The 16,663-nt window shown below is 48.8% G+C and overlaps 1 protein-coding gene across 1 annotated transcript in view; it reads left to right on the top strand.

Moving 5' to 3' along the window:
- The window catches only part of chsy1 (chondroitin sulfate synthase 1), a 70,015-nt gene that overhangs the window by 1,444 nt on the left and 51,908 nt on the right, over window positions 1-16,663 (top strand). The gene's annotated exons all lie outside the window — the stretch shown is intronic.

The raw sequence follows: 16,663 nt of genomic DNA, 5'->3' as shown, positions 1-16,663 counted from the left end.
CCCCCTTCACACTCTCCCTCCCCCCCATCTCACTCTCCCCTCCCCCCCCTTCTCACTCTCCCTCCCCCCCCTTCTCACTCTCCCTCCCCCCCCTTCTCACTCTCCCTCCCCCCCTTCTCACTCTCCCTCCCCCCCCTTCTCACTCTCCCTCCCCCCCCTTCTCACTCTCCCTCCCCCCCCCTTCTCACTCTCCCTCCCCCCCTTCTCACTCTCCCTCCCCCCCCTTCTCACTCTCCCTCCCCCCCCTTCTCACTCCCCTCCCCCCCCTTCTCACTCTCCCTCCCCCCCCTTCTCACTCTCCCTCCCCCCCCTTCTCACTCTCCCTCCCCCCCCTTCTCACTCTCCCTCCCCCCCTTCTCACTCTCCCTCCCCCCCTTCTCACTCTCCCTCCCCCCCCTTCTCACTCTCCCTCCCCCCCTTCTCACTCTCCCTCCCCCCCCTTCTCACTCTCCCTCCCCCCCCTTCTCACTCTCCCTCCCCCCCCTTCTCACTCTCCCTCCCCCCCCTTCTCACTCTCCCTCCCCCCCCTTCTCACTCTCCCTCCCCCCCCTTCTCACTCTCCCTCCCCCCCCTTCTCACTCTCCCTCCCCCCCCTTCTCACTCTCCCTCCCCCCCCTTCTCACTCTCCCTCCCCCCCCTTCTCACTCTCCCTCCCCCCCCTTCTCACTCTCCCTCCCCCCCCTTCTCACTCTCCCTCCCCCCCCTTCTCACTCTCCCTCCCCCCCCTTCTCACTCTCCCTCCCCCCCTTCTCACTCTCCCTCCCCCCCTTCTCACTCTCCCTCCCCCCCCTTCTCACTCTCCCTCCCCCCCCTTCTCACTCTCCCTCCCCCCCTTCTCACTCTCCCTCCCCCCCCTTCTCACTCTCCCTCCCCCCCCTTCTCACTCTCCCTCCCCCCCCTTCTCACTCTCCCTCCCCCCCCTTCTCACTCTCCCTCCCCCCCCTTCTCACTCTCCCTCCCCCCCCTTCTCACTCTCCCTCCCCCCCCTTCTCACTCTCCCTCCCCCCCCTTCTCACTCTCCCTCCCCCCCCTTCTCACTCTCCCTCCCCCCCCCTTCTCACTCTCCCTCCCCCCCCTTCTCACTCTCCCTCCCCCCCCTTCTCACTCTCCCTCCCCCCCCTTCTCACTCTCCCTCCCCCCCCTTCTCACTCTCCCTCCCCCCCCTTCTCACTCTCCCTCCCCCCCCTTCTCACTCTCCCTCCCCCCCCTTCTCACTCTCCCTCCCCCCCCTTCTCACTCTCCCTCCCCCCCCTTCTCACTCTCCCTCCCCCCCCTTCTCACTCTCCCTCCCCCCCTTCTCACTCTCCCTCCCCCCCTTCTCACTCTCCCTCCCCCCCCTTCTCACTCTCCCTCCCCCCCCTTCTCACTCTCCCTCCCCCCCCTTCTCACTCTCCCTCCCCCCCCTTCTCACTCTCCCTCCCCCCCCTTCTCACTCTCCCTCCCCCCCCTTCTCACTCTCCCTCCCCCCCCTTCTCACTCTCCCTCCCCCCCCTTCTCACTCTCCCTCCCCCCCCTTCTCACTCTCCCTCCCCCCCCTTCTCACTCTCCCTCCCCCCCCTTCTCACTCTCCCTCCCCCCCCTTCTCACTCTCCCTCCCCCCCCTTCTCACTCTCCCTCCCCCCCCTTCTCACTCTCCCTCCCCCCCCTTCTCACTCTCCCTCCCCCCCCTTCTCACTCTCCCTCCCCCCCCTTCTCACTCTCCCTCCCCCCCCCCCCCCCCCTTCTCACACAAGCATAACATTGCAAAGGCATATCGACACAATAAGTCAGGCACATGGATTTGAATGCAGGCAAATGTGACCTAAAAGTATCTCGCAGGGTTCTTTCTACATGGTGAGAAGCTTAAAAATAGTGCATGTCTAAAGAGACTTCGGGGTCCAGGTACACTGGTCATTAAAATGTCTTGAGCAGGTACAAAAAATAATCAAAAAGGCTATTACGATGCTGTCTTGTATATCTAGATGGCTAGAATACAAGGGGGTAGAAGTTATGCTGCAGCTGTACAGAACCCTGGTTAGACCACACTCGGAGTACTGTGAGCAGTTCTGGGCACCACACTGTTGGAATAACATCTGGCCCCTCGAGCCTGCTCTACAATGATATCCCATATCTGAACTCCAAGGGTTAGATTATGAGGACAGATTACACAAACTAAGGTTGCATTCCCTAGAATTTAGTCGGTTAAGGATGATTTGATTGAAGTTTACAAGATATTCCTTGATAGAGTGGATAGGAAGGATCTGTTTCCCTTGGCAGAGGGTCAGCAACCAGGGGACATAGATTGTCATTGGGGGGAAATTTCTTCACCCAGAGGGTGATGCGGGTCAGGAACTCACTGCCTGAAAGGGTAGTAGAGACAGAAACCCTCACCACATTTAAAGGGTATGTGGACGTGCACTTAAAGTGCCGTAACTTACAGGGCTACGGACCAAGAGCTGTAAAGTGGGGTTAGGCTGGATAGCTCTTGGTCAGCCGGCGCGGACACAATGGGCCGAAATGGCCACCTCCTGTGCTGTAAATTTGTATGATTTTATGATAAGGGGAATGGAGTTTCCTCTATCTACCTTATGTGGAATCTAGAAATTAGAGCCAGACCTTTCAGGAGTGAAGTTAGGAAACACTTCTGCACATAAAGGGCGGTAAAGTTTGGAATCTCTGCTACCAATAGTAGTTGATGCTAAGTCAATTAATTTTACATCTGAGATTGATGGGGGTATTGAAAGAAATGGGGCAAAGGCAGGGATATAAAGTTGGGTGACAGATCAACCATGATCTCATTGAATGACGGAACAGGCTCAAGGGGCTAAATGGTCGTCTGTCACTGTTTCTACCTCTGGTCAGACAGCTGGATACATTAGCCCAATGCTAAGCGATGATATTTGTCACAGCCACTGGTTTTGCCCACAGCTGTTTGTGGCAGGTAGTGATGGTGAGGGAGGGTGTCACTGGCAGGGTGTGTACCATGTTGTGCCAGTCTGTGGTCTGTAGTGCACCCAGATTCCTGTGAGGGCTCCACAATGCGCTGCGGCCTATCTGGGGCACTGGTAGGATTTCAGACAGGTATGCTGAGTGTGGCGCCTGCGTGGGATGTTGGAGTTGAGTGTGAGTTTGAATTTACCTCATTTTTACTGCCTATGGCGATTGTGATGCTTTGTCTCCAAATTTCGCATCGTTCTTCTTATTTAGCTTGGTAAGAGTTCCTAACCCCCTCAGCGGTTATGCGATGTGAAGATAAACGTGTTGGCCTCTGGTCTAAGGAGTGTGTTGTGTCCCTGCTGTTTGCAGTGTCACAGGATCTTGGAATGCTGGATTGTGGAGGTATAGTAAGTTCTTTTGAGTGAGCTGGTGTTTGTCTTGGTTAATAGGAGAGCAAAATCTTACCCATGTGAATTAAGTCCCTCATTCCAGTTTTGGAATCTGCTTGTGGTAATCTAGCAGATTTGAGGATCCGACTGATCATCTTTATGGGATCTTCAGCAAAGACCAGTCAGCTCTCCTGAGTATTGCAGTAGCTTTTCAGTCTGTTAGTTTTAGAGAGTTTGCTTAGTGTTGCATTGCGCGGAATCCAAACTCCAGCCATTTGGCTGCTCCCCGTCATTGCGAAGTGAAACGCCTCTTCACGAGGTGTATGCAGATGGTGTTTGAATTGACATTTAGTTTTACTCGCGATTAGTCTGCTAAGCCTGTGAATCCTTTTGCATCGCAGCAAGCCGCTGTAGAGTGTGGCCAGTCAATAAATTTGTAAGCTTGCAAGCGCCTGTCTAAGACCGATATAAACATATTTCCTTAATTGCAATATAAGGATGTTGAGTTGGGTGTGAAATTGGCTATTCATGTACAGATTAAACTGCTTAGCCTGGCCTCTAGTCCCCTTCCCACTGAACTGAGCTTTCTAAATAAAGGCGCTCTGCAGACCTGCCCCTGCCATTTCCAACCCTTCCCTTCCTGTCCTCTTATATATTTTTTGCACTGTCTCCTCCATCTCACCCCCCCCCCCCCCCCCTCTTTGGGTCATAGTAAAGTTCATCACCTTGTTTCATTCCCTTTTCTTCTCTGTTGTGGGCATCTGACCCATTGGGTGTGAAGGTGGTGGAGGGGCTCTGACTGTGCCCCCCCCCCCCCCCCCCCACCTTTATTAGTGTCTGTTTCTTGAAATTGCAGAAAGCCTGGGTGAATGGACAGCAAATGCCATTGCAAATTCCAAGTAATTGCTCTTGGCTACTACACTTGCCTGCCCTCCTCTTAAGAGCACCATTCAACCTTAGAAACTGCATTTCTCCTGCTTGTCCCCTGACCTCCAAGGCCAATGGTATTCAGCAGTGCGATTTTAGTGATGAGACTTTAAACCAAAAAATGGAATGTGGCTTTGGGACTATGCAAAGGTGGGTGGGGGAGATCATGAGCTTCAAGTCTTGAGGATTTGACTGGTATTGTAGTAGCAGGGATTTGTGGGAAAATTTGGTCCTTCAGGGGTGTGGGAGTGGGGATAGCAGGGAGCTGTCAGAAGTTGGGATGTGGTGTGAGGGCCTGTAGCCTGGAGACTGATTGTAGGGATGAAGCCCGAGCTGCTGGCCCTCCATGTTGTGACCAAACATGGGAGATGTACAGGTACATGGTTATTTGCTGTGTCAATATGCTCTGTGTGGCGTTCAAGTTAAGGCACATTGGTTTTTCCAGATCTAGTTGTGGCCCAGTTTCAGATTGGCTCAGATACTGACAGAGGGACTGTAGAGGTGTAACTTTAGGCTGTTTGGGTCCAGCCATATATTGAGCTTGAGAATGACACTGTTGCCACCTGCACACTCTGGGGTTGTGCAGTTAGGAGCAGAGAGAAGGAACAGGAAATGGGCAAACAAGCAGTTAATGGTGTCGACTGATCTGTGTACAGGCAGTGCCTGTCAATAGCTTGGATTTTTGGAGCCTTAAAGCAAAGAGAAGCTTTGCACTGTTGGGTTTTGTCTTCGGATGATGGAAGCGTGCAAGTCATGCACAGATGGACACCGTCACTTTTTTTTTAACGAACTGTAACCAAAGCAGTTCTTGGTGATCCATCTTTCTGCCCCCTGGGTTTTAGACAGCTGTGTAAAAACTGGCTTTAAATTGCCTTCAGGCAGGAGGGAGTCTGCACAAACTTACAGAAAGTGCTGAAGTTGGAAATTTAGAAGGGAGTAGTAACTTCAGTGAGAACTGTTGGGTTTCTGGGTCCTGGGTGGTGGTGGGTGCAGTGTGGCTAGTCTGTGTCCCTGGGCATTAGTGTGAATCCGCATCTTTAAAAATTTGACTAAGTTTGGATGTGTTACTTGTTTAAATAAGACACTGCTAATAAATTCTACAGTAGTTGTCCCTTGCAAGGGTACATGATGTGCTCAGTGAATTCCTGGGGTTTGCTCATCAAGCAAGTGCTGATTATCTGATGGTTTGGTTTCTGTAACTTGCCACCTTTTGTCATTAAATTGTAGGGTGAGCATTGGTGCCAAGATTCCCATTTGCAAGATTGCATTTACTGCTCTCCGGGCTCCTTTAGCTTGCTCACTGGCAGGAGTGTTGGTGAGTGAGGTGTACCATAGTGACTGGCGAGAGCGTGAGCCTGAATCCTGACACACGAGTTGGGACACTAGGTTTCAGTGTGGAAGACCAGCAGTCTGACCCCACTCTTTCTCTGAACAGTAATGGGGGGTGGTGTAACTGCTCAATACTGTACACATTGGTTTAATATTTCACTCGTTCATTCAGCATATGTGCTGGCTTGGAGGGTGTCTATTGTACACAACTATGCACATTAAGTCCTAAACCAGGTCTGTCTCATTTCGGCCTGTTGCTGTCCGAGTTAATGTGCAGTTACTTTTGTATGCAGTTTCTAAAGCGTTAATGAGGCATAAACCAGTAGGGTGCAGCACAGACAGCAGCCAGAATCCAGATCACCAACAGGATGCTTTACTGCAAGTGTCCTGTACCCCAGTTATTTATTGTTCAGCCTGTGATGGTGTAGCTGAGATGGTGACTTCTAATTAGTTTTCTAACTGGGAGTATGAGATGTCGAGTGGTAAATGTTTAGCAATTAGCAAAGTATTTTACATTCAATAGTTTACTGCAACAAACCCTGGGGAGATTAGTGTTCAGGATCCGGTACCCTGACAAGCAATAGTTAAGTTGTTTCTATTACAAATGATTGCCTCACCAGACACTCCCCACTGTAGCCTGGATAGATGCTCCAGGTCATAACACTGCTATTTTATCCTAGGCCCGTGTGGTGGTTGTGTGTGGTGGGGGGTGGGGGGGGTTGGTTGGGGATTGGGGTGGGTGGGGTGTGGGTTGGTTGTGGGTTGGTTGGGGGGGTGGGGTGTGGGGGGGGGGGTGGGTGCATAGAACAGTCAAGCAGCTATGGGGGGTTGGGGGGTGGTGGGTGCATAGAACAGTCAAGCAGCTAAAATTACATGCCAGAAAACTTGTGAATGGCTCCAATCCAGGCTGGAGGCTTTGGTCGTGTGACCCGTTCTAAGACTGCGTGTGATCTGGTTATCAGCAAATATACACATTTGTTTTCTCTATAATAAATTTCTAATGTTGGAAATAAGCTTCACGCCATATAAATATCACTGCCTCATAGCTGCTACGCTGCATCTGAGGTAGTTGCAGGCCAATTCAGGCAACTGCTCCGATTGGTCATTCATCCCAGATGTTTGACTCCTGGCATTGATTTCCATTTTTGGAGAAGTAAGTTTAAATCCAACCCAAGGACAATTGAACAATTTCAAGCCTATTTTAAACCAAAATAAAAGTTCTCCCTCCCGCACTGCTTTGAGATGAAAAGCTGTCTACTGTTTGTGTTCCCCTCGCAATCTGCAACCAGAGTGCTCTCCATTGAACAAAGGCCAGGACTGCTGATTGGCAGCCTGACTGCGGGAACTCACTGTCTATTCCCAGACATGTTGTCTCTAGCTTTGCTTCAGTTAGTTTTGAGAAGCCTTTGGGAAGATATTTCCAGCAGCTGAGGAGAGGAGAAATCCTGAGGATCAAATAATGAAAAACTGCAGTTGTTGCACCTGATCACTCTGCTACCCCCCCCCCCCCCCCCCCCCCCACCACCAAGGGCCTGGTTCACCTGATCACCGCGCTCTTTCCCCCCCGCCCTGGGCCTGGTGCACCTGATCACCGTGCTTTCCCCCCCCCCCCCCCACCCCCGGGCCTGGTGCACCTGTGGCACTTGTCTAAAACACATTTAAGCAGGTGGGCTGATATGTTCTGTCTGGTGGTGAATGGTTGGTTGTTTTCAGGAGTCTGGTTGATTTGTGGCTATTTTCCAGCCACAATCCTTGCTCCTGATTTGCAAGTTTTTCACCTCTGCAGTTCAGATCAACTCAAAGTAAAACAGCAGAAAATCTCGGTAAGTGTAGCAGGAATTGTATGCTGGCCATGTTTGTGTGTGTGTGTGTGTATGTAAAATTCTTTCCACCAAAGTTATGAAAATTATACAAACCCAGCTATAGATTTTGCAACTACTTGCAGTTGACTAGGCGATAGACAAATTAATTCCATCAAGCAAATTTGCCATCCACTCAGCTGGATTCAGCTCTATCGGATTCACTTGCGTTAATTGGTTTTAACTATGTCAGTCCTTTTCTATCCTACTTTTTCTTCCCTAACTGAAATTTGTATCTTCAGTAAATTAGATATCTCTCTCAGTAGCACCATTGATTATTTTTTGTGTGCGAGTAGCTTCATTAATAATCTTGCGAAGGCTCCTTGGCTTGGCGTTTATTTTGGAACCCAGAGGTAGCAATCTGTGCAGTGCACTTTCCCACCGTATATAATTGATTTTATGGCAAGTGAAAGACGCTTCGTCCTGAGGATTTCTGACATTCATTTGCACCACTTAAATTGGAACATTCCTTGCCGAATGTTTATAATTTGACTACTTTAAATTTTCATTGAGCAATGAATTTATTTATTAGTGAAAAATAGTCCCTCCCCCTCTAATTTGCTTTCACTTTTAGTTGAATAAATACTGTCGTGCAGCGAAAATATGATTTCACAGCATGCTCTAGTATGTTGAGGGTGTTATGCCCTTGGCTCTTCTGCTGAAACCCTCATCCATGCCTTTGATACATCTAGACTTGACTATTCCAAAGCACTCCTGGCTGGTCTCCCACACTCTACCGTATGTAAACTAAAAATGATCCAAAACTTGGCTGCTCATGTCCTAACTCGCACCAAGTTATGCCCACCCATCTTCTTAGGCAGTCCCCCAGAGTTGAGGCTGACTTGCTTCCACACTAATGAGTTCTAAGGTGACTGAGTCCAATGCAGGATCTCCGGACTCTGTCACAGGTGGGGCAGACGGTGGTTGGAGGGATGGGTGGGTGGGGTGCTTGGGTTGTCGTGCGCTCCTTCCGCTGTTTGTGCTTGGCTTCCGCGTGCTCCCAGTGGAGAGACTCTGCTCGCTGCCTTCTCTGATGCTTCTCCTCCACTTGAGTGGCCTTGGGTTAGGGATTCCCAAGAGTCGGTGGGGATGTTGCACTTTTTTCAAGGTGGTTTTGAGGGTGTCCTTGAAGTGTTTCCTCTGCCCTCCTGGAACTTGCTTACCGTGACTGAGCTCTGAGTAGAGTGGTTGTTTCGGGAGTCTTGTATCAGGCAGCGGATAATGTGGCCCGTCCATCGGAGCTGATTGTGATCAATGCCTCGATGTTGGCCTGAGTGAGAACGCTAACGTTGGTGTGCCTATCCTGACAATTAATTTACAGGATCTTGCAGAGACTGTGTTGGTGGTGGTGGTGGTACTTCTGTGTTTGAGGTGCCTACTGTTACATAGTCCATGTCTCTGAAGCATATAGGAGGGTGGGTATCACTACTACTCTGTAGACCATGAGCTTAGTGCCTGGTTTGAGATGGTCTTCAAACACTCTCTTCCTCAGTCAACTGAAGGCTGCACCGGCACATGATTTCGTCTTTTGATGTCTGCCCTTGCTAACTGAAGGCTACTGAGGTATGGAAAGTGGTCCATGCTGGACCTTGATGATTGGGGGCAGATTGCTAGAGAACCTTTGTCTTACAGATGGTTAATTTAAGACCCAGTCTCATACACTTCAGTGAAGGTGTCAACGGTGGTTTGGAGTCTGCCTCCGAATGTGCACAAACGCAAGCCTCGTCTGTGTACTGTAATTCAATGACTGAGGTTGGAACAACCTTGGTTCTGGACTGGAGGTGACGGAGGTTGAACAATTTCCTGTTTGTCCTTTGGATTAGCTCCACTCCACTCCAGCAGGGAGCTGGTTAAAGGTGAGATGAAACATTGCAGCGAGAAAGATTGAGAAGAGCATTGGTGCACTCTCACAGCCTTGCTTGACCCCGGTCTGCACTTGTGCTGGGTCTGTGGTGGATCTGTTGGTAAGGATCGCACTTTTTTGCATGTATGTCGTCATGAAGCAGGCGAAGGATAGTGACAATTTTGAGGACAGCCGAATTTGAAAAGGACACTCCATGACCCCCCTCAGTTGACCGATCGAAGTCCTTTTGTGAGGTCAAAGAAAGCCATGTACAGAGGTTGATACTCCTGACATTTTTCTTGGATTTATCGTGCAGTGAAAATCATGTCCGTTGTGCCCCTTGGCCGGAATCCGCATTGCTGGGAGGATTCTTGCGATAATTTCCCCTGTGGCAGACGGGGAAACGACCCTAATTACCGCAGTCAGACTTGTCGTCTTTTTTTGAAGATGGTCACGCTTACAGCGTTTCTGAAATCTCTTGGCATACTCTCCTCCTTCCAGATAAGAGAGATGAGGTCCTGGATTCGTGGCAAGCTTTAGTGCTTTATTGGTGATGCCATCTGCTCCTAAAGCCTTTTTGTTTTTCAGCTGTTGGATGGCCTTTTCAACCTCATGCTGTGGTTGTGCTGAGATGGTGGCGGGCAACATGCTGTGGGGTGGAGTCAGTCTTGGTTAAGGAGATCTTTGAAGTGTTCTTTCCAGCGGGCACTGAATCCTCCTCTGTCCTTGATGAGCACCTCTCCGTTCCTGGCTCAGTGGGATAGGACCTTGAGTGATTGGGCTGTAGGTGATCTTGACTGCGCTAAAAAATCCACGCACCTCCTTGCTCGCTGACTTACATTAGCTCCTGGTTAAGCAATGTCTCAATTTCAAAATTCTCATCCTTGTTTTCAAATCCCTCCATGGTCTCGCCCCTCCCTATCTCTGTAGCCTCCTTCAGCCCCCCCCTCCCCTGCCTAGAGATGTCTGCGCTCCTCTAAATCTGCCCTCTTGAGCATTCCTAATAATTGCTCAATCACTGGTGGCCATGCCTTCTGTTGCCTAGGCGCTAAGCTCTGAAATTTCTTGCCTAAACCTCTCTGCCTTTCTACATCTTAAGACGCTTCTTAAAACCTACATCTTTGACCAAGCTTTTAGTCACGTGCCCTAATTTCTCCTTGTATAGCTTGGTGTCAATTTCTTTTGTCTCAGCACTCCTGTGCAGGGCCTTGGGATGTTTCACTGTTAAAGACGCTATATAAATACAAGTTGTTGCTTTCCCATCCTGCTTGTAAACCCAATGTAACTGGATACCTGCCTCTAGTCTGTCCTCCTGGCCTCTAGTGGCTAAACTGGTGTAACTGAATCAATAATAACCAAGGCAGCTAGTTTCTGGTTGCTGTGGAGAAATGGATAGTCTGGTGGAATGTGATTCAAATCACCAGTATATGTCCCAGAATGTCATCTAATAAACACTTAGTCACTGTTGGTGGCCTGTCACTAACACCATATGCACACCATACACTCTGACTCACTGGTCCAGTCCCCAGGAAATGCATGTGTGTTGCAGCGTGCTGAGTGGCAGGGTTGGGGGAGGGTCATATAGCCCGCAGTATTGCTGGTATGATGCACACTTGCCATCCAAGACCAGCTGATGAAGTGTGGTGGGCAAGAGTGCCTGGCCAATGAGATTGTACACTTGGCCCAGGTACTCTATTCTCTCTTTGCATGTTGCTTTGACTGTACTTGCCTTTATGCTGAGCTATAGCTCACTGTTTGTTCAAATACCCAGAGAGAAAGTTATTTAATTTCTCACCTCGAGGAGCAACTTTGATTCTTGGGCATGTGTTTGTGGAGTCGCGCCTGCTTCAGTCAGTCAGTCAGCCCCAACTGCACCGAAACTCGACACAAGCGGTCACCTAGAGATGGTGAACTCTGGAGGCAACATGGCACGTCAATCACCTGCGACCACGTGATGTGGACATTGCTGGCAAGGTGGTGGTGAGCTGCTGCCTTGAACCGTTGCAGTCCGTGTGGTGAGGTACTACCACAGTACAGTTGCATATAGAGTTCCAGAATTTTTACCAAGTGATGAAGGAATGGCAATGTATTTCCAAGTCAGGGTGGTGTGTGACTTGGAGGTGGTGGTGTTCCTATGCACCTGTTGCCCATGTTCTTCTAGGTCGTCAAGTTCGTGGGTTTGGGAGGTGCTGTCGCAGAAGCCTTGGTGAGTTTGAGTGCATCTTGTTGATATACACTGCAGCTATGGTGTGCCGGTGGAGGGGATGCCAATAAAGCAGGCTGTTTTGTCATGAATGGTGTCTAGCTCTGTGTTGATGGAGCTGCACTCATCCAGGCAAAGTGGAGAGTATTCCATCACACTCCTGGCTTGTTCCTTTATAGATGGAAAGACTTTGGGGAGTCAGGAGGTGAGACACTCGCCTCTGACCTGTTCTTGTAGCCACAGTATTTGTGGTGCATCCATTTAAGTTACTGGTCAATGGTGACCCCCTGGATGTTGATGGGGTATTCAGTGATGGTAATGCTGTTGACTGTCGAAGGGAAGTGGTTCGTCTCTTAATGGAGATGGTCCTTGCCCCTGGCACTTGAGCCCATTTGTTATTTGCCCAAGCCTGACTGTTCATGTCTTGCTGCGTGTAGGCACGGACTACATTAACGGAGTTGTGAATAGAACTGAACACTGCGATTATTTGTTTTTTATTGTCCACCGCAATTCATGATGTGGCAGGGCTTCAATCTGGTCCGTTGATTGTGGGATCGCTTAGCTCTGTCTATAGCATGCTGCTTTTGCTGTTTAGCATGCATGTAGTCCTGTGTTGCAGCTTCCCTAGGTTGGGGTATCATTTTTAGCTATGACATGTGCTGCTCCTGGCATGCTCTTGTGCCGGGCCATGAGGTTACAGATTGTGGTGGAATACAATTCTGCAGCTGATGGCCCACAGCGCCTCATGGATGCCCAGTTTTGAGCTGCCAGATCTGTTCTGAATCTATCCCATTTAGCACGGTGGTAGTGCCACACAACATGATGGATGATGTCCAGACGGTACTTTGTCTCCAAGATCTGTGCGGTGGTCACTCCTACCAATCCTGTCGTTGGCTGATGCATCTGTGACAGGTAGATCGTTGAATCCGAGTCGTTACAGCACAGACTGAGACCATTTGGCCTGTTGAGCCCATGCCGGCTCTCTGCAAGAGCACTTCGGATTTTTATCTGATCTTAGCTTTTTATTCCAGATTTATTTATGAACTGAATTTAAATTCCCCAGCTGCTGTAGTGAAATTTGAGCTCGCGTCTCCAGATCATTCGATTGGCGAGGATGAGGTCAAGTAGGTTTTTCCCTCGTTTTGGTTCTCTTCCCCACCTGCTGCTGGCCCAGTCTGGCAGCTGTGTCCTTCAGAACGCTTGTCAGTAATGATTCTGAGGCTATGACTGTCGGGGTGTTGCTTGACTAGTCTGTCCCCAGATGGTAGTGAGGAGACTTTGCAGGGTCGACTGGGCTGGGTGTACCTTTGTCTCGTCAGAATCCGTACTGAGGTCGATGCAGGGTGGGTTGTCCAGTTTTTGTTTTGTAACGGTTTGATACAATGGAGTGTCTTGCTGGGCAGTTAAGAGTCAACCACATTGTTGTGGGTCTGGGGTCACATCTAGGCCAGACCGGGTAAGGGCAGCAGATTTCCTCCCCTGAAGGACATTAGTGAACCAGCTGGGTTTTTGACAATCCAGTAGTTTCATGGTCACCCCTACTGATCCTAGCTTTATTCCAGATTTATTTATGAACTAACTAAGTTCCCCGGCTGTTGTAGTGGAATTTGAACTCGTGTCTCTGGATCATTATAGTCCAGGTCTCTGGATTATTAGTCCAGTAACATGACCGCTGTGCTACCACACCCAGTGTGTTGGACAGTGAGCAATCCATTGAACACTGAGTCAAGCGGGTTGGAGCATATGCTGCTTTTAAAGACACTTGGAACGTTTAACCTCCAGCCCATTGGTGTGGTTTGAAAGATGCCCACAGTTACTAACACGCCCTTTGCAGTTCTGACTGTTGTGATGGGTGTAAACTTGGCTTGTATTCCCATGAGTATATAAGATTGTGGGATGGTCTGATCGAGGTGTTTAAAAATAATAAAGGATTTGATGGGGTCAATGCAAGGTCACTACTGCCCCCATTGTGACAATCCACAACAAGGACATAATCCAGTTAGAGCCAGGCCGTTCAGGAGGGAAGCTGGGAAGCACCTTTCTCTCCAGGGTAGTGGGGAATCTTGTTCTCTTCCCCCAAAAGGCTATGGGTGGGGGGTGAGGGTTGAGACTTTTGAGACTGATGCTGATTTTTGTTGGGTAAGGCGAAGACTCCGATATGGAGTTGAGGTACCGATCAGTCACGATCTAATTAAATGACGGAGGAGGCTTCATAGGCTGAATGGCCTCCTGTTCCTGTGTTCCTATGGGGCGCCTTGCTGTGCCCCAAGTGTCAACTTGTGCTGCGGGAGAAAGTAATAGTGATATTTGAAGGAAGATCTGATTTTAAGCTTTGAACTGACCATTCGATCAGTGCTGGAGGCAGCGACGCCAAAGTGAAGGCCGTTATCACACGAGGGTGGGCAGCGGGCTGCTATTTGAAAGCCCAGTAATGCAGTATCCATTGTCCTTCTGCCAGCATCCTAGGCCATGTTTTGGCCTACACTGGCTCCCCCTCCTTAATGTCTTTTAAACTTTAAAAAAAAACCTTCAGGCCACTGCCCCCCCCCCCCCCCCGGGCCTCAAACTAAATATTTCTCACTCTGGCTCCATGTTGCCCCCTTTCCCCACCTTCAGTGACCATTCCTTCAGCTGTCCAGACCCATGCTTTGGAATTCCCTCCCTATACCCCCTTGTCTCCACCTTCCTCTGCTCCTTAAAACCCATCTGAATGAACTCCTGATCTCTTTTTTTTTTTTCCTCTTTCTCTTTCCCCCTTCCCCCCCCCCCCACCCCAACAACATTCTTGGCACCTTCCACCCCTGCACCACCTTTAGGTGTTACATAAATGCAAGTTATAATGAACAAATTGGCTAGTTCACTGGTTGCATGTTGTCTGTACATAGAAACATACAAAATAGGTACAGGAGTAGGCCTTTCGAGTCTGCGCCACCATTCAATATGATCATAGCTGATCATGCAACTTCAGTACTCCACTCCTGCCTTCTCTCCATACCCCCTGATCCCTTTAGCTGTAAGGACAACATCTAACTCCCTTTTGAATATATCCAACGGACTGCACTCTACAGCTTTGTGATAGAGAATTCCATAGGTTCACAATTCTCTGGGTGAAAAAGTTTCTCCTCATCTCGGTCCTAGATGGCTTATCCTTAGACTGTGACCCCTGGTTCTGGACTTCCCCAATATCGGGAACATTCTTCCTGCATCTAACCTGTCCAATCCCGTCAGAATTTTATGTTTCTGAGATCCCCTCTCATTCATCTAAATTCCAGTGAATATAAGCCTAGTCGATCCAGTCTTGTCAGTCCTGCTATCCCGGGAATCAGTCTGGTGAACCTTTGCTGCACTCAGTCGATAGTGAGGATGTCCTTCCTCAGATTAGGAGACCAAAACTGCGCACAATACTCAAGGTGTGGTCTCACCAAGGCCCTGTACAACTGCAGTAAGACCTCCCTGCTCCTATACTCAAATCCTCTCGCTGCGAAGACCAACATGCCATTTGTCGTCTTCACTGCCTGCTGTACCTGCATGCCAACTTTCAATGACTGATGTACCATGATAACCCAGGTCTTGTTGCACCTCCCCTTTTACTAATCTGTCACCATTCAGATAATCTACCTTCCTGTTTTTGCCCCCAACGTGGATAACCTCACACTTATCCACATTATAATGCATCTGCCATGCATTTGCCCACTCACCTAACCTGTCTGTCATCCTGCAGCCTCTTAGCATCCACCTCACAGCTCACACTGCCACTCAGCTTAGTGTCATCTGCAAACTTGGAGATATTACATTCAATTCCTTCGTCTAAATCATTAAAAAAAATAGCTGGGGTCCCAGCACAACCTTGCGGTACCCCACTAGTCACTGCCTGCCATTCTGAAAAGGTTCCATTTATTCCCACTCTTTGCTTCCTGTCTGCCAACCAGTTCTCTATCCACGTCAATACATTACCCCCAATCACATGTGCCTTAATTTTGTGCACTAATCTCTTGTGTGGGACCTTGTCAAAAGCCTTTTGAAAGTCTAAATACACCATATCCACTGGTGTTCTCTCCCTACTAGTTACATCCTCAAAAAAAAAATTCTAGAAGATTTGTCAAGCATGATTTCCCTTTCATAAATCCATGCTGACTGATCCTGTCACTGCTTTCCAATTGCGCTGCAATTGCATCTTTAATTGATTCCAACATTTTCCCCATTACTGATGTCAGGCTAACCAGTCTATAATTAACCATTTTCTCTCTCCCTCTTTTTTAAAAAGTGGGGTTACATTAGCTACCCTCCAATCCATAGGAACTGATCCAGAGACCATGGATTGTTGGAAAATGACCACCAATGCATCTACTATTTCTAGGGCCACTTCGGTCTGCATCCCAGAGTACGATCAGGTTCTGGGGATTTATCGGCCTTCAATCCCATCAATTTCCCTAAACATTTCCTGACTAATAAGGATTGCCCTCAGTCCCCTAGTATTTTTGGGAGGTTATTTGTGTCTTCCTTCGTGAAGACCACCAAAGTATTTGTTCAATTGGTCTGCCATTTTCTTCTTTTCCCATTATAAATTCACCTGATTGACTGCAAGGGACCTACCTTCACTAATCTTTTTCGCTTCGTGTATCTATAGAAGCTTTTGCAGTCAGTTTTTATGTTCCCTGCAAGCTTACACTCGTACTCTCTTTTCCTCTTCCTAATTAAACCCTTAGTCCTCCTCTGCTGAATTCTCAAGTTTGCTGCTTTTTCTGGCCAATTTATATGCTTTTTCCTTGGATTTAACACTATCCCTAATTTCCCTTGTTAGCCACATTTGAGCCACCTCCCCTTTTATTTTTACGCCAGACAAGGATGTGCAACTGTTGTAAATGTCTGCTATTGCCTATCCACCATCAGTCCTTTAAGTATCATTCACCAGTCTATTCTAGCCAATTCAAGTCTCATACCATCCAAGTTACCTTTAAGTTCAGGACCCTAGTCTCTGAATTAACTGTCACTTTCCATCTTAATGAATTCTACCATATAAACAGTACAGAACTGGTGTTGTAAGGATTGTTTAGTTGGGAGTGATGGTGTTTGGCGGAGGGAAGTACATTTGTATTTTTTTGAGGATTTAGAAAAGTTTGAGTGCTCTTGAGATGAATTGTGATTGGTTCCTGGGACTGGTGTTCTTGTACACTGCCAGTAGATCCTAAGATGTTTT

This window comes from Pristiophorus japonicus, chromosome 17 (genome assembly GCF_044704955.1).
Source record: "Pristiophorus japonicus isolate sPriJap1 chromosome 17, sPriJap1.hap1, whole genome shotgun sequence".
Lineage (NCBI taxonomy): Eukaryota > Metazoa > Chordata > Chondrichthyes > Pristiophoridae > Pristiophorus > Pristiophorus japonicus.
Note: the sequence above shows the minus strand (reverse complement) of the source record. Positions and strands in the feature narration are given on the sequence as shown.